The sequence below is a fragment of the Castor canadensis genome, chromosome 6 (assembly GCF_047511655.1).
Source record: "Castor canadensis chromosome 6, mCasCan1.hap1v2, whole genome shotgun sequence".
Taxonomy (NCBI): Eukaryota; Metazoa; Chordata; class Mammalia; order Rodentia; family Castoridae; genus Castor; species Castor canadensis.
The window spans coordinates 79,946,442-79,967,911 of NC_133391.1; the positions used below are offsets into that span (position 1 = coordinate 79,946,442).

General features: G+C 39.2%; 1 protein-coding gene across 4 annotated transcripts in view; it reads left to right on the forward strand.

Annotated features, from left to right (window-relative positions):
* The window catches only part of Sil1 (SIL1 nucleotide exchange factor), a 269,870-nt gene that overhangs the window by 38,929 nt on the left and 209,471 nt on the right, over positions 1 to 21,470 (forward strand). The window lies entirely within an intron of this gene.

The following is a 21,470-nucleotide window of genomic DNA, read 5'->3' on the forward strand; positions in this document are numbered from 1 at the left end:
TCCATGTCTTTGTAAAATTTCACTCTCTTTATTTATAAAAACACTTGTGATTATATTTACTTGTGTAATCCAGGGTAATCATTTTAAGATCCTTAATTTTGCCTAATAAGTGTAAGACCCCAGTACCGAGAAAAAAACAAAAAGAAAAATCCTTAACTTAATTACATCTGCAAAGATCCCTTTTTGTTATTATAAGGCAACTTTTATAAGTTCCAGGAATTAGGACCTGATATCTTTAGGGAGCTATTATTTTGCCTACCATACTGGGTGACCTTAGGCAAGTAGCTTTTACCAATGTGAGCTTATTTCCTTATTTGTAGTAAAAATGGTAACTATAGCTTCTGAACTGAACTATCACGAGACTTAAACAAAGTATCGCATGCTGAAAGATGCACTTGGCACTTTGCCAGGTATGCAGTTGATACCACTAAGTACCCAGTAAGATATATTACAATACTGTTATTGTTATTTGGCTATCTTCTTTGCAAGGGAGTAAAATCGTTCTTTCAGAGTTTGTGCTGGGGGCAGTGGGTAGGGGGAAGAGATGGCGCAAACAATGTATGCACATATGAATAAATGAATAAATAATTTAAAAAAAAGTTTGTGCTGCTGGGTTTGGTGGTGCACACCTGTAACCTCAGCATTCTGGATGCCGAGGCAGGAGGATAGCCAGTTCAAGGACAGCCTGTGCTGCATAGTGAATTCTCACTCTATAGCCAAATCCTGCCTCAAAAAAAAATTTATTCGTATTAGGACAGTTCCCCCTCATGCCCAGCTTGGCTCCCTTTGCCCTGGAATCTTTGGCCATCATCACTGTGGTCAGCAGATGTCCCCAAGTCCACCTTCTTACTCAGTCCTCTATTTTCTTTCTTAGTGTGTGGGCTGGTCTTTGGGAACAGTTCTCTCCACTTAGGGGTGTTATAAGACTGAAAGTTTGTGTCTCCCAAAAATTTATGTGTTGTGCTCCTAACCCCAAGTGTGGCTATATTTGGAATAAGGTAGTGATTAAAGTTAAATGAGGTCATATTGGTGGGATCTTCTTTTTGTAGTACTGTGGTTTGAACTCAGGGCCTACACCTTTAGCCACTCCACCAGCCCTTTTTTGTGATGGGTTTTTTTGAGATAGGGTCTCACAAACTATTTGCCCAGGTTGGCTTCGAACGGTGATCCTCCTGATCTCTGCCTCTTGAGTAACTAGGTTTACAGGCGAGCCACCAGTGCCTGGCATTGGTGGTGTCTTGATCCCCTATGGTTAGTGTTCCAATAAGATGAGACACCAAAGAACTCCTTCAGTGTTCTTGTCCTCTTTTTCCCCTCATCTGTGTATACACTGAAGAGAGTTCATGTTAGGACATTGCAGGAAGGAAGCTTTCTTCAAGCCAGTTATGGAAGCCTTCACTAGAAACTGAATTGGCTAGAACCTTGATCTTTGACTTCTAGCTTCCAGAATTGTGAGAAACTAAACTTTTGTTGTTTAAGCCACCAATCTATGATATTTTCTTGTGGCAGCTGAAGAAGAGTAATGCAGGGGGTTATTACCTGACTATTATCCACTTATGCCTAGATACTTAGGAATAAGCTTGGATTCTGGAGTTATTCCCAATTCCCATTCAAAACAATTTTAGCTCTGTTTCTACTTTCCTATGGATAATTGTAACTCCATAATGAAGGAGGGAAGAATATTATTTTTACAGTGGTATTTAGCATCTGATAGCTATTAGCCAAAAGGTATGTGTCCCCGGTGAGGTACTGTAAATACATTTTATCTGTTTTGTTACCTGCCATTTCATGAATGCATCCCTAAAGCATTTTAATCTTGTTTTTCATACTTATCTTCAAGTGAGGAATTGTTTTTATTTGCAACTTTGGGGATAATTACTATGTTCATTAATTTCTGTTCTTCCCATCCATTTATTTCTGGTTCCTAAGGAAAAAAATTTCCCTAAATCTATACTAACAGGAGACAAGTCATTTGTTTAAAAGGGTATTTTGCAACACTGGTTTCTCTGGATCCCTTGAGATAGTAGTGGAAGGGCTGTGTCACATCTCAGCTGGATAAAGTTCTCCCTGGTCTGGGCTCAATGACTAAGAGACTTGGAGCTATGACCTTAGACTACATTAAAGAATATTTTTTTGCACTGGAGTATTCCTGAGCATAGGACAGGAGAGGTTCATCTGGTTTCCTTGCCAGTGTTGTAGACATTGATCAGATGTGCTATTTATAGGACATTGTGTGCAGCATTGTGGGGGACACTGTTCTTGGCTCACAGAGGTACTCAGTATATGTTGATTAAATTAATCAGCAGCTGGATAGAGTGGCCTTAACATTCAAAGACTGAAAGGGCCATCCAGAGAGCCAGTGCCCGTATGCTAGTGAATGGAGGATGCGGTAACATTTTTGGAAATGTAACAAAATTGGGAACATCCTCATGAGGTCCATGATGCCCTAGCACTTAGATCTATAAGAGGAAGCAGTTGAGGAAAGCTGTGTTGATGATGGTTTACTTTGCATTTCTTTTTTCCTGATATTTTGCCCCTGTGAGTCTCTTCATTGTAGATAGAACTGTTACATACATTCTGTATAAATGCACATGTTTTGATTGTTCAAGACAGTTGATGGGGAAGATGGAAAAATAGTCATTTGGACAAGTTGGCTCAGAATAGGGAAGAGGCAGAGATATATGTGAGAGATGCCTGGGGAAATAACTGAAAATGGTAAGAGAACAGAAGGCAGGAAGGATTTGAATTAATCTAGAACAGAATGGAAACCCAGCTTGGAGGAGTCTGATCTGGGATAGAGACTGAGGAAAAAGCCCTGGAAGGGTTTCTGCCTGTGAGAATGACTTGGATAGTGGGGGAAGAGGAACATTGACAAGAGTGGCTTAACCTCTGAAGCCTCTTTCTCTCTGTCATCCCATATGTCTCTCCATTATGATTCTTGTCATTTTATCTGGTGATTATTTATTTAAATGCCCCTTCTGTCTCCTAGAAGTCAGGAGAGGGGCTTCAGCTACCTCTGTATCTCAGTTACTGTGCACTGTCCATCACATAGTAAGTGCCACACAGATAGCTGAGGAACATGCTTTAGGTTAAAGCCTGGGCCAGCTGTTCAGTGAGGACTGTGAAATGCAAGACTTGGGGTGAGGTGGAGTGGTGGTGATAGCAGCCAAGTGCATAATTGGCTTTGGGAGGGAAATCAGGATAGAACTGAGAATTGAGCCTGTAAATCATCCCTCAGGAATTTGTTAATCGTTTCTTTTGTGCCAAGTGTGTCAAGTCTCAAGCTTGTCAGGACTATTAGGTATGTTTTGTGTAAAAGCAGAAGGTCTCTGTCTTTTTTTTTTTTTTTTTTTGTGGTACTAGGGTTTGAACTTAAGGCCTACACCTTGAGCCACTCTACCAGCCTTTTTTTCTTTTTTTTTTTTTTTGTCTCACATTTCCTTTTTTTTTTTTTTTTTTTGTTATTCATATGTGCATACAAGGCTTGGTTTATTTCTCCCCCCTGCCCCCACCCCCTCCCTTACCACCCACTCCACCCCCTCCCGCTCCCCCCCTCAATACCCAGCAGAAACTATTTTGCCCTTATCTCTAATTTTGTTGTAGAGAGAGTATAAGCAATAATAGGAAGGAACAAGGGGTTTTGCTGGTTGAGATAAAGATAGCTATACAGGGCATTGACTCACATTGATTTCCTGTGCGTGGGTGTTACCTTCTAGGTTAATTCTTTTTGATCTAACCTTTTCTCTAGTACCTGGTCCCCTTTTCCTATTGGCCTCAGTTGCTTTAAGGTATCTGCTTTAGTTTCTCTGCATTAAGGGCAACAAATGCTAGCTAGTTTTTTAGGTGTCTTACCTATCCTCACCCCTCCCTTGTGTGCTCTCGCTTTTATCATGTGCTCATAGTCCAATCCCATTGTTGTGTTTGCCCTTGATCTAATGTCCACATATGAGGGAGAACATACGATTTTTGGTTTTTTGAGCCAGGCTAACCTCACTCAGAATGATGTTCTCCAATTCCATCCATTTACCAGCGAATGATAACATTTCGTTCTTCTTCATGGCTGCATAAAATTCCATTGTGTATAGATACCACATTTTCTTAATCCATTCGTCAGTGGTGGGGCATCTTGCCAGCCTTTTTTTCTAATGAGTTTTTCAGGATAGGGACTGTGAACTATTTGTCCAGGCTGGCTTTGAACACTGATCATCCTGATCTCTGCCACCTGAGTATCTAGGATTACAGGCATGAGTCACTGGTGCCTGGCTTGGTCTCTATCCTTATGATGCTCATAGTGTATCAGGAAGGACAGCTATGTAAGAAAGTATAGTAAGTGCTATGATCAGGGAAGGATTGATGCTATGGCAGCACTGAATCTGCTAGAGAGGGCTGGGCAAGACCTCCTAGAGGAAAGTAACTTTTGAATTGAATTCTTTAGGATGAGTAAGAATTTTTCAGAAGAAGATGAGGGGGAATGGAATTCCAAGTAGAGGGAATGACAAGTGCAAAAGCTTGGAGGTGGGAGACAGAGCAGTGAAGAAAAATTGTATAAAGGCAGCTATAGACAGGATGAGGAACGAAATGAAGCTTCAGGCATTGATTGGTGCTGGACAGTAGAGGGATTGGGTATACAGTTTGGCCTTTATTCTGAGGGCCCTAGAAAAACATTGGTTTCTAATAGGGAAGGGTAGGGTCAAATTTGTGCTCTGGCTATAGCTAATCCCTCTAACATTTAATCAATGTGTGTACATGTAATTTGCTGATTTCCTACCCCAGGATCCTTTGACATGGCAGTGAAGTCTGCCCGTTTGCTCCAAATCATCAACTAAGTGTGGGAGTCTGTAGTGTGAGAGAGAGTGGCATGCCACAGGCCTGGTGTTTGATCTCAGCGCCATAGCCCAAGGCACTATTGCTGAGCATGTGTATTGGAGACCCCTGCTCCTACCTCTTGACAGCTGTCCCTGCTCTTGCTGTCTGCTCTGACAGCAGAGACCCTGCACAGCATCTTAAAATTCTTTCAATGCAGCTTCTTTCTCTGTTCCCTGTTCTCTACAAATTGAAAATTTTTATGACAATGTCATACCAACAGGAAAAGTTTTGAAAAGTGGGGCTGAGAAATAAAGACCTCTTTGCCTTTTTTACCTGCAAGGGAATTTGAAAAACTATAGAAATTCTAAGTTTTATGTTAAATATCCTTGGGGTTTCCTTCCCTTCTCTTTTAAAAGTTTTTTTCCATTAGCCAAAAATCCGACAGAGATGCTTGTGGGAAGATAATTCCTTTTGGCTAGAGCTTAAGCTCCACATTGTGAGCTTTTTTAATTTTCTTTCATCGGCAGTGGGCTGGGACCCAACTGTGCAGTCACTGGAGCTCATGATAGTCCTGTTGCTGGGCGAGTTATCTCTGAATCTGTATGTTTTCCCCTTGTACCTACCTAATGAAAGCCAAATTAAATCAATTTTTAATCAAGGAGATGAATGATGCCTTTTTCCTTAGAAAAGAAATCATAAGGCCCCAAAGTACTGGATACAATAAAAAGTGAAGGTTTTTCTTTGCATGTGTTCCTTTAGGCATGACCTTAATGTCAGGAAAACAGGAGGCACTGTTAAGTAGCATTTGGAAGAATGCTATGCCAGAAAGATGAAGGAGAGGCTTTTCTCCCTGCTTTTCTTTCACAGTTTGTGCATACTTGTGTGTTCCCAGCACTTTGCATAGGTATGTAGTAGGTATTTAGAGATATCTAAATGAAAGGATGGTTTTGATTTAGGGCCTTCTTCTCCTGCCCCTACCTCTATCTCCTCAGTCTGCTATCCATTCATTTCTTCATCCATTTATTCATTCATTCAACATATATTCCTTCTGAACTGAGGAATGGGGGTGAAGGAAAGGTTTCCATTGAGTTGATACTGGAAGGTATGCTTAGGTCTTTCCTTCTTCTTCAATACCTGTTTTGTCTTTTATTTTGGAAAATAGAGTTCCAAGGTACTATCAAGACCAACTTGATCCTCCTCAAAATCACCTTCTCACATCTACTTTGACATGTGAATGGTTCTACTGAATGGTTTTCTTTATGGTAAGGGAGGGTGGTGGATGGAGTAGAGATGAAGACTCTAGCTTAGTAGCTGTTCTTATAGTTTGTCTCCATGGTCAGGGAGGGCTGAGAGGTGAATCGGGAACCAAACTTTCCTTGCCTGGGATTTGACTCCCGTTATCATAGGCCTGGTTTCAGGCTCTAGGCTCCCAAGGCATTGGCATTTCCAGAAGACTCATGCAGGTCCTGGAGTTTCCCTGCAGCCTACTTTCTAGCACTGTTGCTGTTGAATGGGCTCCCTGAGTGCCTCTTTTCATCTCAAGAAAAAAGTGGCTTTTATTGAGAGCTGTTTAGAGGGGATAAGGAAACTGGATATTGCATGTTTCAGGCTAAGCAACTAAGAGATGCATTAAAGCTGTGTGCTTTCTGCTTCCTCTTTGTTTTCCTCGGCTTGAGTTTGGCTGCATTGACAGCCTGTAGGGGCTGCCCTCACTTGATCTAAGGTTGGTTGTAGTAATTTGGGCATGTGAGCCAGGAACATTGGGGAAGGAAGGTACTTAGGAGATAAAATTGTTAGTAATTGATAGGTAGGGAGTAGAGAGAAAGGGGGGAAGGGAAAGGGAGGCATCCAGAGTTCCCCCGTTTCTGGCTTGAGTAGGGGACCTAGGCAGCTCTAGAGGAGGCTCAGGTGAGAGGGAAGAGCATGTGCTCAGCTTTGGATGTGGTGAGTGTGAAACATACAAGAGGGAAACAGAGCGGTAGCATGAAGGCTATACTTAGAGTCTCAGGCTGCTTTCCTATTCAGGTTATCTGCTGAGATGGGCCACTGTGGATGAGTAATGCTCTGATTCCACATTCTATTTACTAGTTCCTTTTATTAAGGGAAATAGAAATTGGGAATTTGTAAGAGCTAACAAACCACTGAACAAAGGAATGAGTTCATAGGCAGAGTTCATAAACATTGGTGACCCACTGGTCTTATCTTCATCATAAGGCAGTTCTGAAAAGGGAAAGGTTCCAGGGGTTTGCTAAGACAGTACAATGAGCTATTCATTTGAAACCTTAGTTGTCTGGGTAAGAGCATTCTTGTATATGGTGAGTATACTCCAGTCCTTTGCTCCAGCATATACTTGTTGAAATAAATGCATTTCTAGTTTCCTAGTTACATGCCTCTAGACCTTCAAAAACCACTTTGTTCTCTACCTGGGATGCCTTTTTCATTGTCTTTGGCTAACTCCTTTTCCTGTTTTAATCTTCCAAGCTCGCCTATTTCAGAAAGTCCTCCCTGATTCCCATCCCCTCTCCTGCTTCAGAGCCATCTTTGACAGGGCTCTTTAACCCAGTATTTGCTGTAACTGCTGATTTGCTCATCTGTCTCCATTTCCTTTATGCAAGCTTCTGGAGGACAGGACCCCTATTTGTTTATTTGTTTTTTGCACTTCAGCAGCTGGCACATATCTGATATGCAACAAGTCTCAACAAATATGGGTGGAAGGATTTATAATCTTCCGGTTGAGTGTATTGTAGTGGCAACTGGATATATATGTTCCCTAGTAGGCAGTATAGGTTTCTTCATCTTTTCATAGTGCACAAATTTTTACTGTTTTGGTAACTCTTCTATTTGAGAGGGTGAACAAAGTCTTTTCAAAAATATTTTTGTCTGGATTGGCATGACTGTTAACTGCTCATCTGGGGTGGAAAGGCTTTGATGGGGTGTGAACTGCAGGTGGTAAGTGGATAGTGTGTCATGACTGTGTAGGCACAGTACTCCTCTTTTTTGGATGATCTCCACATTTCCATGAGTTAGAACCCAAACATCTGGCTGCTCTGAAGCCAGGACTTGTGCCTGGCTGTTTATGGGAGTGGTTGCCTTTCAGGCGGAGAGTCTGCAGTACTACTTCATCTACTCAGTGTTTTTTGTTAGCATCACCAGGGGCTGCAATGGCAGTTTTAAGAAGAGCCACCACAAGAGTAATCCTTGAGCAGTGAGAGACAGAATGGAATACTTGGAAAGAATTGCCTCTCTTGGGAAGAGCAAGCCCTTTAGGCAAAATAGAGGAGGAATAGGGAGAGACTGAGTGATAGAGACAAAAAAGAAAAAAAAGTAAGGCCAACCAAGAGTGAAGTCGTTGTTTTATAAGGAAACTAGAATTTGCTGTAGGGATGAGGCAAGAATGGCATTGGCAGCTCTTAAAATGACGTCTTTTACTCATGACCCAGTGTGGTTTAGTTATGAGCTGCCCAAAATACGTGGGCTCCAAATGCTTCCTGATTTTTGGCTGGATGTATTCTGCCTAGAGGCAGTTTATGAGACAGACTATTTCTAGGATATGTTTACCTGGGCAGGTAGATGGGATACCATTCTCTTTCAGCAAATCTGGTTTAGTGAGAAGGCTAACTGGAAAGTCATTGCATGGAGCATACTGTGACAGGAGAGACTTCAGGGTCTTGCTGGCATCCCTGTCACAAGCTCACTTATTGGAACCCAGAGTCCCTTTGCAAGTTCTAGTCTAGGATGCTGCTGTTGTCTGAGCTGTATCCCTGTCAGTTGCAGGCTGATCACTCCTGGCAGGCTGGGATTTGGTTGGTGGCATCTTTTAGGGACCCCTGACCCTACCTGCTGTCACAAATCCTGTTGTGTTCTCTTTGTTCACATGCATGAATGTTTCGTGATATACTACTTTTAAGAAGAACAGATACCAGATGGGAAAAGTAACTCTCTTGGGTTTATATGTCCCTTTTTTTTTTTAAAATAAAATGTAGCTTGATTTGGCACTGTTCCATGCTTAGAATGTGTTTATTTGTCACGTTCTTGCTGCCTATGGAGACCAGAAGATCTGTGAAGAGAAACCACCTCATTAGGAGAAGCTGGATGAAAACTGGATATGAGCTTTTCACCTTTTGCATCCTGCTGAGGCCAGGGAGGAATGGCTCCCCAGGGTAGTGTGCTCTGTACCAGTGTCCAAAGATCTTAAGGATTTTAATTAAGCAACCAATAGACAAAGGAATGTTTAAAGCTCAAGTGTGATTTTTGTTGACATTAAACATATTTGTTTAAATATCAGTTAATTGGTGCTTTTTAATATTGCTTCTTGCACTCAAGTTTGGTTACAGCAGTTTACACAGATACTTGACAAATATAAGTTCAGTGTGGAGGCGTGGGGCACAGTTGAACATGGACTTGAAGGAGAGGGAGAAAGAGCACATAATTTACAGCTGCTGAAATAATTCAGCTGTTTCCCATACTGATTGCTCTTCTCTTCTATACTGCTGATGCAGTAAATTGTTGATGGGTTAGGCTGTTGCTGTGCCAATCAGGGTGGGGATGAGGCCGTTTTTATTATTGGGAATAAACTCTGAGATTAGGCAGAACACTTTAAGTTTGAAACCAATACCGCATAACCTCTCAACTCCAGCACAGGATCTAAGCTTTGGGGTATCCTGGGACTTGAGGGTTGCATCCTGCTGAAAGAAGGCAGGCACTGAACTCTGTTGCTGATTGGGTAACAAGGGAAAGTGAAAAGATGAGAACCTAGGGGTAAGTAGGGTTCATTTTACAGAGCCGCACACAAACTGAGTTGTCTGCATTCAGAACAGATATTCTGTGGAGTGGTTGATGACTCTTTGGAATGCCTCCCTGCCTAAAAAGAGGTGCTCTATATATTTGCCAGGGCGAGTGTCTGGATTAAGGTGTTTATCTGCTCATTTGTTCATTTTAGTACCCATCCATTAATTTACTTATTTGTTCATCAGTCATGCTTTATTAAGTGCTTGCACTAGCTAGGGATAGAACAGTGAGTAAGGAATGGGTCCATGCCCTCAGGGAGTTGACATTTACATTATAGTTTGGTAGCTCTCATGATTGCTGCAGAGAAATTATGGCAGTTTTCAGAGGAGCAACAAAATATGGAAATAAATCCAGCAGGATATAAAAGTAATCATCTGACCAAGTGGTGCTTATCCCAAGAATTGAAGGGTGGTTTCACATTAGAAAATCTGTAGATAAAATTTGATACCTTAATAGGTTAAGGGTGAAACTATATGATCATCTTACTAAGTTTAGAATATACTTGATAAAATTTAACACCCATTCATGATAAAACTTCTTTCTTAGCAGTTTGGAAAAAGTAGGGGACTTCTCTACTGTCAAAGTATATCTCCCAAAACATTATAGAAAACATTATTTTTGTTTCTTAAATTTTTAGAAGAGAGAACAGTACAAGTATCCATGTACCCAGTATCCAGTTTTAGCATTTACCAAGTCATAGACAACCTTATATTGTTTCTAGGCAGGCATTCTATCATCTGAGTACTACCCGCCCCCGCCCCCCCCTTTTGTTGTAGTTGTTTTTGAGATAGGGTCTCATGTTTTTGCCTGGACTGACCTTGAACCACAATCCTCTTTATCTCATCTCCCAAGTAGATAGAATTATAGGTATGAGTCACCATACCCAGCTTTTAAAAACTTTTTTAGCATGATAAATTACATAAATCATAAAATTTATTATTACAAGTGTAGTGTGGTGGTACCTGCCTATAATTCCAATCTTCCAGAGGCAGAGTCGAAAGGATTATGAGTTGAAGGCCAGCCGGAGCTGTAAAAAAAAAAAAAAAATGTCATGACTAGTTTTAAGTGTACATTTCAGTAGTATTAATTTTAGTCACGGTGTTGTATAGCCACCACCACTGTCTGCTTCTAAAACTTTTTTTTTTATCATCACAAACAGAAATTCCATACCACTAAGCAATAATTTTCATTACCAGTTCTCTGCCCCACAACTGTTGGTGTCCTTTACTTTCTGTCTTTATGAGTTTACCTATTGTTTCATATAAATGGATATTTATTTCATACATCATATTTGTCCTTTTTGTGTCTGATTTACTGTTTCACGTAGCATCATGTTTTCAAGGTTTATCCATGTTATTAGCATGTATCCAAACATCATTCCTGTTTTTTTTTTTTTTTGGCAGAACTGGGGATTGAACTCAGAGTCTAGCACTTTCTAGGCAAGTGCTGTACCACTTGAGCCATGCCCCTAGTCCTTTTGCTTTTAGTTGTTTTTCAGATAGGTTCTTATGCTAACTTTGCTCAGGCTGTCCTTGAAACATGATCTTCCTGTCTCCTCCCCCTGAATAGCTGAGGAGTAGCCACTATGCCTGGCTTCTTTTTATGACTGAATACTATTCCATTTTAGGCCTGGTGAGGTGGTGAACACCTGTAATCTCTATATGGGAGGTGTAGGTAAGAGGTTTGCAGTCAGAAACTGGTCCCCAGCAGAAGTGAGACCCTATCTGAAAAATAACTAAAAGCAAAAGGATAGATATATGGCTTAAGTGGCAGAGCCCTTGCCTAGAAATTGTGAAGTCCTGAGTTCAAACCCCAGTATGGCCAAAACAAAAACAAAAAGAAAAACAAAACAAAAAAACCCAAACCTAAAACTCCATCGTATGTATATATCACATTTAATAAAAATCTATTCCTCTGTCAGTAGATATTTGAGTGTTTTTACCTTTTGGATCTTGTGAATAATGCTGCTTTATCTACTAAGGAGTACAATTGCAGGGTCATTTGGTAATTTTATGCTTACTTCTTGACAAACTACCAAAGTTTTCCACAGTAGCTGCACCATTCTCAATAGCAATCTATGAGGGTTCAGTTTCTCTACATCCTCCCCAATACTTGTTATTTTCCTTTTCTTTAAAAGTTACAGCCATTCTTAACAGGTGTGAAGTGATTTTTCTTTGCATTTCCTCAACAAATAATGATATTGAGCATTTTTACATGTGCTTACTGGCAATTCATATATCTTTGGAGAAATAAATCTTTTGTCCATTTTAAAGCTGGTTTTGTCATTTTCGTTGTTGAGTTGTAGGAGATGTTTGTGTATTATGAATAATTTACCCTAATCAGTTTTGTGATCTGAAAACATTTTCTCCCATTCTCTGGCTTGTCTTTTTACCCTTTTCTTGGTAGTACTGGAATTTGAACTCAGGGCCTTGTGGTTGCTACTTGCTTGGCAGGAGCTTTACCAATTGAGCCACATCCCCACCTTCAGTCTTTTGATAATATCTTTTAATGCTGAAAAGCTTTTAATTTTATTGAAGTTCAATCTGTTTTTCTTTTATCACCTGTGATTTTGGTTTCATATTTAAGAAACCATTGCCAAGTCAAGGTCCTAAAGATTTGCCCTTGTATTTTCTTCTAAGAATTGTATAGTTTTAGTTTTTAAATTTAGGTACTTGATGCATTTTTAGTCCCTGGTTAAAAATCAATTGACTGTAGATGTGTGGGTTTAATTCTGGTCTCTCAATTCTATTCCATTGGTTTGTATGTTTATCCTTAGGTCAGTACTATACTTTTCATTACTTTAACTTTGTGGTAAGTTTTGAAACCTGGACTTGTGAATGCTCCAGCTTTGTTCTCTTCCCCCCAAACTTTATACTTCTTTTTCAAGATTGTTTTGAGCATTCAGGGTCCTTGAAACTTCAAATGAATTTTAGGATGTATTTTTCCATTTCTGTGAAAAATGCTATTGAAAATTTGACAGGAATTGCATTTAATCTGTGTATTGCTATGAATTATATTGTCATTTTAGCTATATTAAATCTTCCAATCCATGAACTCAAAATGTGTTTTAATTTGTTTAAGTCTTCTTTAATTTCTTTAGCAATGTTTTGTAGTTTTCAGTACACAGTTCTTTTGCCTCCTTGGTTAAATTTATTTCAGTGTATTTTGTACTTTTTGATTCTATCTTAAGTGGAATTGTGTTCTTTATTCCTTTTTGGTAGTTCAAGGCTGGCATTTAGAAGTACAAATAATTTTTGAGTGTTGATTTTGTATTCTGCATCTTTCCTGAATTTATTTATTAGGTCTTTACAGAGTTTTTGATATATTCTTTATGATATCATGCCATCTGTAAATAGAAATAATTTTACTTCTTCCTTTCCAATATTTATCTATTTTTTCTTGCCTAATTACTCTGGCTAGGATTTATAGCATTATGTTGAGTAGAAGTGGTGAAAGCAGGCCTTCTTTATTTTGTTCCTAATCTTTGGGGAAAAGCTTTCAGTCTTTTGCCATTGAATATGTTAGCTGTGGGTCTCTTTATTATGTTGAAGATATTCTCTTCTATTCCTGGGCCTATTTAGTGTTTTTATCATGAAAGGGTACTGAGTTTTTTTAAATGCTTTTCTCTGTCATGTGAGATGATCATGTATTTTTATCTTCATTCTATTGTATTTTTATCTTCATTCTATTAATGTGTGTTACATTGTTTGATTTTAATATATTGAGCTACTCTTTTATTCTTGGGAGAAATACTACTTGATCATGTTGTATAATCCTCTTAATATGCTGATGAATTTGGTTTACTAATATGGTGTTCAGGATTTTTGCGTGTATAATCATGCGGGGTATTGGCCTGTACTTTTTTTGTAGTGTCTTTGTGTGATATTAATGTCAGGGTATGTTCGCTTCTTATTTTGGAACAATTTGAGATGGTTGGTGTACTGCTACCCTTGTGACAGTCACTTTGTTGCCCAGTAGGCCCTGGCTTCCCTGGCCTGGGGCTACCTATTTAGACCACTGGTCTTAATGCTGGGCCAGGCCAACTTTTCCATATTTTGTCTTGATACCTTCATCTTGACCACCTGTCTAGGGAGCCAATCATAACAATGATGCATACTAGAAGTTGCCCTGGCAAATAGGGTTAGGATGATAAATTGGGCAAGACTGTAGCTTTTTCTGTGTGTTCTTTGTATCCTTAGACTGGTGGATGGATGATCTGATCTGGGGCTTGCTGAGCCTCTGAGCCATCCAAGGGATCAGAACAAGTCTCCTGACAAGGTAGTGGGATCTTTGCTGAAAATATTTACTTTAAGTGTTTTCTCATATACTTAGTATTTCAAGATGAAAGATTCCACTGAGTACAGTTTTCTACAATTCTAAATTCACATCTGATCATAGAGGTAGCCACACAATAGTTTTTCAAACGTGTAATTCATATACGTGTGCTCTTATGTGCTACTTCTACTCAGTAATATTTTATGTACTAGCTTTCATATATCATTGTGGTCTATTTTATTTTTTACCTATTTCAATGGCAGCACCATTTCCCATTATGCTGTTCTATATTATTATTTTAAGGATCATTGCTTTAGCCTGGCTCCAGTGGCTCACGCCTGTAATTCCAGCTATTCAGGAGGCAGAGAGCAGGAGGATAGTGGGTCAAAGCTAGTTCCAGGCAAATAGTTTGCATGATCTGAGTGGCTCAAGTGGTTGAGCTCAAGTATGAGACCCTGAGTTCAAACCCCAGTACCACTGAAAAAAAAAAAAACAAAAACATTATTGCTTTTGCTTTTATTCAACCAACAAATGTTTTTTGAGTACCAGACAATTGCTGGACAGTGAGAATATATGCAATGGATCCTTATCCTTGTAGAGTTCCCAGTCAGATGGATTCTAGTTGTTACAGTCTAGTGAAATAGAACTTCACTGACTACCTACGACAGGCCTGGACAGGATGAAAGGTTGTACAATCCCTAGTCCTGGTTCCTGGTGCTGCGACATTTTTACTTTTATTTTATTTATTTATTTTTTTCTTTTTTTATTATATTCATATGTGCATACAATGTTTGGGTCATTTCTCCCCCCTTCCCTCCCTTACCCCACCACCTGCTCCCTCCCTTACCCCCACAACCCCTCGCTACCAGGCAGAAACTATTTTGCCCTTATCTCTAGTTTTGTTGAAGAGAGAGTATAAGCAATAATAGGAAGGACCAAGGGTTTTTGCTACTTAAGATAAGGATAGCTATACAGGAAGCTGACTTGCATTGCTTTCCTGTACATGTGTGTAAGTTAATTCTTCTAAGTCAATTCTTCTTGAACTAACCTTTTCTCTAGTTCCTGGTCCCCTTCTATTGGCCTCAGTTGCTTTAAAGTATTTGCTTTAGTTTCTCTGCATTGAGGGCAACAAATGCTATCTAGTTTTTTGGGTGTTTTACCTATCCTCATACCTTCCTTTTGTGTTCTCGCTTTATCATGTGATCAAAGTCCAATCTCCTTGTTGTGTTTGCCCTTGATCTAATGTCCGCATATGAAGGAGAACATACGATTTTTGGTCTTTTGGACTAGGCTAACCTCACTCAGAATGATGTTCTCCAGTTCCATCCATTTACCTGTGAATGATAACATTTCATTCTTCTTCATGGCTGCATAAAATTCCACTGTGTATAAATAGCACATTTTCTTAATCCATTCATCAGTAGTGGGGCATCTTGACTGTTTCCATAACTTGGCTATTATGAATAGTGCTGCAGTAAACATGGGTGTGCAGGTGCCTCTGGAGTAACCTGTGTCACAGTCTTTTGGGTATATCCCCAAGAATGGTATTACTGGATCAAATGGTAGATCTATGTTTAGGTTTTTAAGAAGCCTCCAAATTTTTTTCCAGAGTGGTTGTACCAGTTTACATTCCCACCATCAGTGTAAGAGGGTTCCTTTTTCCCCACATCCTCGCCAACACCTGTTGTTAGTGGTGTTGCTAATAATGGCTATTCTAATGGTGGTAAGGTGGAATCTTAGTGTGGTTTTAATTTGCATTTTCTTCATTGCTAGGGATGGTGAGCATTTTTTCATGTGTTTTTGGCCATTTGAATTTCTTCTTTTGAGAAAGTTCTGTTTAGTTCACTTGCCCATTTCTTTATTGGTTCATTAATTTTGGGAGAATTTAGTTTTTTAAGTTCCCTATATATTCTGGTTATCAGTTCTTTGTCTGATGTGTAGCTGGCAAATATTTTCTCCCACTCTGTGGGTGTTTTCTTCAGTTTAGAGACCATTTCTTTTGATGAACAGAAGCTTTTTAGCTTTATGAGGTCCCATTTATCTATGCTATCTCTTAGTTGCTGTGCTGCTGGTGTTTCATTGAGAAAGTTCTTGCCTATACGTACTAACTCCAGAGTATTTCCTACTCTTTCCTATATCAACTTTAGAGTTTGTGGTCTGATACTAAGATCCTTGATCCATTTTGAGTTAATCTTGGTATAGGGTGATATACATGGATCTAGTTTCAGTTTTTTGCAGACTGCTAACCAGTTTTCCCAGCAGTTTTTGTTGAAGAGGCTGCTATTTCTCCATCATCTATTTTTAGCTCCTTTGTCAAAGACAAGTTGGTTATAGTTGTGTGGCTTCATATCTGGGTCCTCTGTTCTGTTCCACTGGTCTTCATGTCTGTTTTTGTGCCATTACCATGCTGTTTTTATTGTTATTGCTTTGTAATATAGTTTGAAGTCAGGTATCGTGATGCCTCCAGCATTGTTCTTTTGACTGAGTATTGCCTTGGCTATTCGTGGCCTCTTGTGTTTCCATATAAATTTCACGGTAGATTTTTCAATCTCTTTAATGAATGTCCTTGGAATTTTGATGGTAATTGCATTAAACATGTAGATTACTTTTGGGAGTATAGACATTTTTACTATGTTGATTCTACCAATCCATGAGCATGGGAGATCTCTCCACTTTCTATATCTCTCAATCTCTTTCTTCACAAGTTTATAGTTTTCCTTGTAGAGGTCATTCACATCTTTTGTTAGGTTTACACCTAGGTATTTGATTTTTTTTGAGGCTATTGTAAATGGAATTGTTTTCATACTTTCTTTTTCAGTTTGCTTGTTGTTAGTGTATAGAAATGCTAATGATTTTTCTATGTTGATTTTATATCCTGCTACCTTGCTATAGCTATTGATGGTGTCTAGGAGCTTCTGAGTAGAGTGTTTTGGGTCTTTAAGGTATAGAATCATGTTGTCTGCAAATAGGGATATTTTGACAGTTTCATTACCTATTTGTATTCCTTTTATTCCTTCTTCTTGCCTAACTGCTCTGACTAGGAATTCCAGTACTATGTTGGATAGGAGTGGAGATAGTGTGCATCCTTGTCTGGTTCCTGATTTTAGAGGGAATGGTTTCAGTTTTTCTCCGTTAAGTATAATGCTGGCTGTAGGTTTGTCATATATAGCTTTTATAATGTTGAGGTACTTTCCTTCTATTCCTAGTTTTCATAGAGCTTTTATCATGAAATGGTGTTGGATCTTATCAAAGGCTTTTTCTGCATCTATTGAGAAGAACAAGAGGTTTTTGTCTTTGCTTCTGTTAATGTGGTTTATTACATTTATTGATTTTCATATGTTGAACCACCCCTTCATTCGTAGGATGAAGCCTACTTGGTCATGGTGAATGATCTTTTTGATGTGTTGTTGAATTCGGTTTGCCATTATTTTCTTGAGGATTTTTGCATCATTGTTCATTAAGGAGATTGGCCTATAGTTCTCCTTTTTGGAGGTGTTTTTGCCTGGTTTTGGGATAAGTGTAATACTGGCTTCATAAAATGTGTTTGTCAGTTTTCCTTCCCTTTCTATTTTGTGGAATAGTTTAAGGAGGGTTGGTATCAGTTCTTCTTTAAAGGTCTGATAGAATTCAGCAGAGAATCCATCAGGTCCTGGACTTTTCTTTTTGGGGAGACTCTTGATTGCTGCTTCAATTTCATTTTGTGTTATAGATCTATTCAGGTGATTAATTTCCTCTTGGTTCAGTTTTGGATGATCATATGTATCTAGAAATCTGTCCATTTCTTTAGGATTTTCAAATTTGTTTGAATATAGGTTCTGGAAGTAGTCTCTGATGATTTTCTGGACTTCCATGGTGTTTGTTGTTATCTCCCCTTTTGCATTCCTGATTCTACTAGTTTGGGTTTTTTCTCTCCTCATTTTAGTCAGGTTTGCCAGGGGTTGTTGATCTTGTTTACTTTTTTGAAGAACCAACTTTTTGTTTCATTAATTCTTTGTATGTTGTTTTTGGTTTCTATTTCATTGATTTCAGCTCTTATTTTTATTATTTCTCTCTTCTTTTTGTTTTGGGCTTTGCTTGTTGTTTTTCTAGGAGTTTGAGATGCATTTTAGGTCATGATTTGGGATCTTTCAGTCTTTTTAAATATATGCACTTATGGCTATGAACTTTCCTCTCAGGACTGCCTTTGCTGTGTCCTATAGGTTCTGGTAGGTTGTGTTTTCATTTTCATTGACTTGCAGGAACTTTTTAATTTCCTGTTTTATTTCATCAATGACCCATTGTTCATTAAGCAATTAGTTATTCATTTTTCAGCTGTTTGCATTTTTTGTCTTTACTTTTGTTGTTGAATTCTAGTTTTATTGCATTGTGATCAGATAGAATGCGTGGTATAATTTCTATTTTCTTATATTTGCTGAGGCTTGCTTTGTGCCCTAGGATATGATCTATTTTGGAGAAGGTTCTGTGGGCTGCTGAGAAGAATGTATATTGTGTAGAAGTTGGATGAAATGTTCTGTATGTAGACACCTCAATTGGGTCCATTTGATCTATGGTATATTTTAGATCTTGGATTTCTTTATTGATTTTTTTGTTTGGATGACCTAGCTATTGATGATAATGGGGTGTTAAAGTCTCCCATGACCACTGTGTTGGAGTTAATATATTCTTTTAGGTCCTTCAGGGTATGTTTGATTAAATTGGGTGTGTTGACATTGGGTGCATATAGGTTGATAATTGTTATTTCCTTTTGGTCTATTTCCGCTTTTATTAGTATGGAATGTCTTTCTTTATCTCGTTTGATTAATGTAGGTTTGAAGTCTACTTTTTCAGAGATAAGTATTGCTACTCCTGCCTGTTTTTGGGGGCCACTGGCTTGGTAAATCTTCCCGCCTTTCATTCTAAGCCTATGCTTATTTCTTTCGGTGAGATGGGTCTCCTGTAAGCAACAAATTGTTGGATCTTCCTTTTTAATCCAGTTCGTCAAATGGTGCCTTTTGATGGGGGAATTAAGTCCATTAACATTAAGTGTTAGTACTGATAGGTATTTTGTGATTCCTATTATTTAGTTGTCTTAGTTGTTTGAAGGTTTGATTGTGTGTACCTAAGTTGAGGTTATTCTCTACTTTCTTGCTTTTTCTTTTCCTATGGTTTGGTGCTGTCTGTCCTTTCATGGTTATGTTGGGTTTCACTTTCTGTGTGCAGAATCCCTTGAAGAATCTTTTGTAGTGGTGGCTTTGTTTCAGTTTCTGCTTGTAATGGAAGTCTTTTATTGCTTCATCTATTTTGAATGATAGTGTTGCTGGGTAGAGTATCCTAGGGTTGAAGTTATTTCCATTCAGTGCCCCGAAGACCTCACCCCAAGCTCTTCTTGCTTTTAATGTTTCTGTTGAGAAGTCTGCTGTGATTTTGATGGGTTTACCTTTATATGTTATTTGTTTTTGCTCTCTTATAGCCTTCAATATTCTTTCTTGAGTCTCTTTACTTGTTTTAATGATAATATGCCGTGGTGTAGTTCTCTTTTGTTCAGGTCTGTTTGGTGTTCTGGAGGCCTCTTGCACCTGTATGGGCATAGATTTCTCTAGATTTGGGAAATTTTGTGTAATTATTTTGTTGAACATATTATGTATTCCCTTTGCTTGCACCTCTTCTACTTCTTCAATGCCCACGATTCTCAGGTTTGGTCTTTTAATGGAGTCAGTGAGTTCTTGCATTTTCTTTTCACTGGTTTTGAGTTGCTTAACTAATAGTTCTTTGGTTTTTTCTTTAATTGCCATTTTATCTTTGAATTCTGAGATTCTGTCTTCTGCTTATTCTATCCTGTGGATTGGCCTTCCATTGTGTTTTGCATTTCTGTTTCGTTCTTTTTTCTGAGGTTTTCCATATCCTGAGTTTCTTCCCTTTAATGTCTATTTTCACCCTGAGTTCATTTATCTCTGTATTAATCGTGTTCTTTGTTTCACTTTGGTTTTCATACAGTGCTTCTATTGTTTCTTTTATTTGTTCTTGTGCTTTCTCAAATTCTCTACTTTTGTTGTCTTGGAATTTCGTGGGTGTCTCCTGTACTTTTTGGTTGACCACATCCTGTATCATCTCTGTAAAATTCTCATTGATTACTTGTAGGATTTCTTCTTGTAGATTATACTTGTGGGCTTCATTGGGTTCTTTGGCATAGTTTATCTTTGTTTTGTTGGAGTCTGGATCTGAGTATCTGTTTTCTTCATTTCCCTCTGGTTTATATACTAATTTATTGCTGGGGGAAACTGGCTTCCCTGTTTTTCTGGCTTCCCATCATTGCCCTTGCTATTGTTACTCTCCTTGTACTGTGTGCAATTAAGTATTTTCTAGCTTGTAATAATAACAATGGTGATATCTAGAATGGAAGTTTGAGACGAGAGGGAAAGCAAAGAAGGTAAAGGAAAAGGGAAAAACAAGAAACAAACAAACAAGTCAAAAAACCAAAACAAACAACAACAAAAAAACCAGTGTCAAAGAAATAAACCGGGAGAGATAGTGTACTAATCAACATTAAGCTAAACAGGCATTAGCGAGACAGGGAGAGGATTAAAAAAAAATCTCCAAGTTCAAATGCAGTAAAGTTTTAGTCTTAATAATTTTGTTGTTAGTCCCTCAGCCTCTAATCCTGGAGATGGTATCTCAGGAGTAGTTCTGTCATTGTCTCATTAAAGGGGAAAAAAACCCAAAAAACAAAACAAACAATCAAAAAAAAAAACACAACAAAATATCCCAAGTTCAAATGCAGTACAGTTTCAGTAAGTCTTTCAGCATGAGGTTGTAGTTCAGTCATCTCATCAAAGGAAGAGAAAAGGAAAAAAGAAAAAAAGAAAGGGTCTGGAGACAGTTCTGTGAATGTCCGTCTGAGACTGCGGCTCACCTGCCTGCTACTATCAGCCAGCTGTTGCTGGAGGCTTTATTGATTGCTGATCTCAGGAGTGTGCTTAGCACTCACCTGGCCCCGCAGGCTTTGTTTATTTAGAGTTCTCCTGGGCGCGACTGCCACTGTTAAAAGTTTTCCCCTCTCGAAGCACACTTGGGGAGGTGGCGCTACACCTGCCTTGTCTGGCTGGCGTGTTTATTTCCAGTTCACATGGGAAGTGTTCCTTCCCCTCTCTCCAGTGGGGCTTTCCTCACACAGCCACTTTTACAAACCTTCCCGCTCCAAGGTTGCTGGGCAGGCGCCACCACTCCTGCCTTCTCTGGCCAGCTTGTTTATTTAGTTCCATGAGGGATTGCCCCTCCCCTCCCCTTCAGCACTCAGGGTGCCCTGCCCTCTTTGCTACCTGTCTTTTGTTGTTGTTGTTGTTGTTGTTTATTATTCAGTTTGTTTTTTTCTCTTTTTTCCTTGGGTGGGGGTCAGTCTGTCCGGGGGCTATGCTAATCTGGCCCAGGGTTGTTTGTGGGAGTACCGCGTGCCGCTTAGCTCACCTGGTGGTCTGCGTCTCTAGAGCCTGTAGGAGCTGGCATCTGGCAGTGTGGGAGCCCTCCTGGTTTCTCCATTTACCGTGGAGTGGGGATGCTATGCACGGGCTGGGGGTGTGGAGGACTTGGGGTTTTGCCTCTTCTTGGTGGTTTTTCTTGTAAGGTGT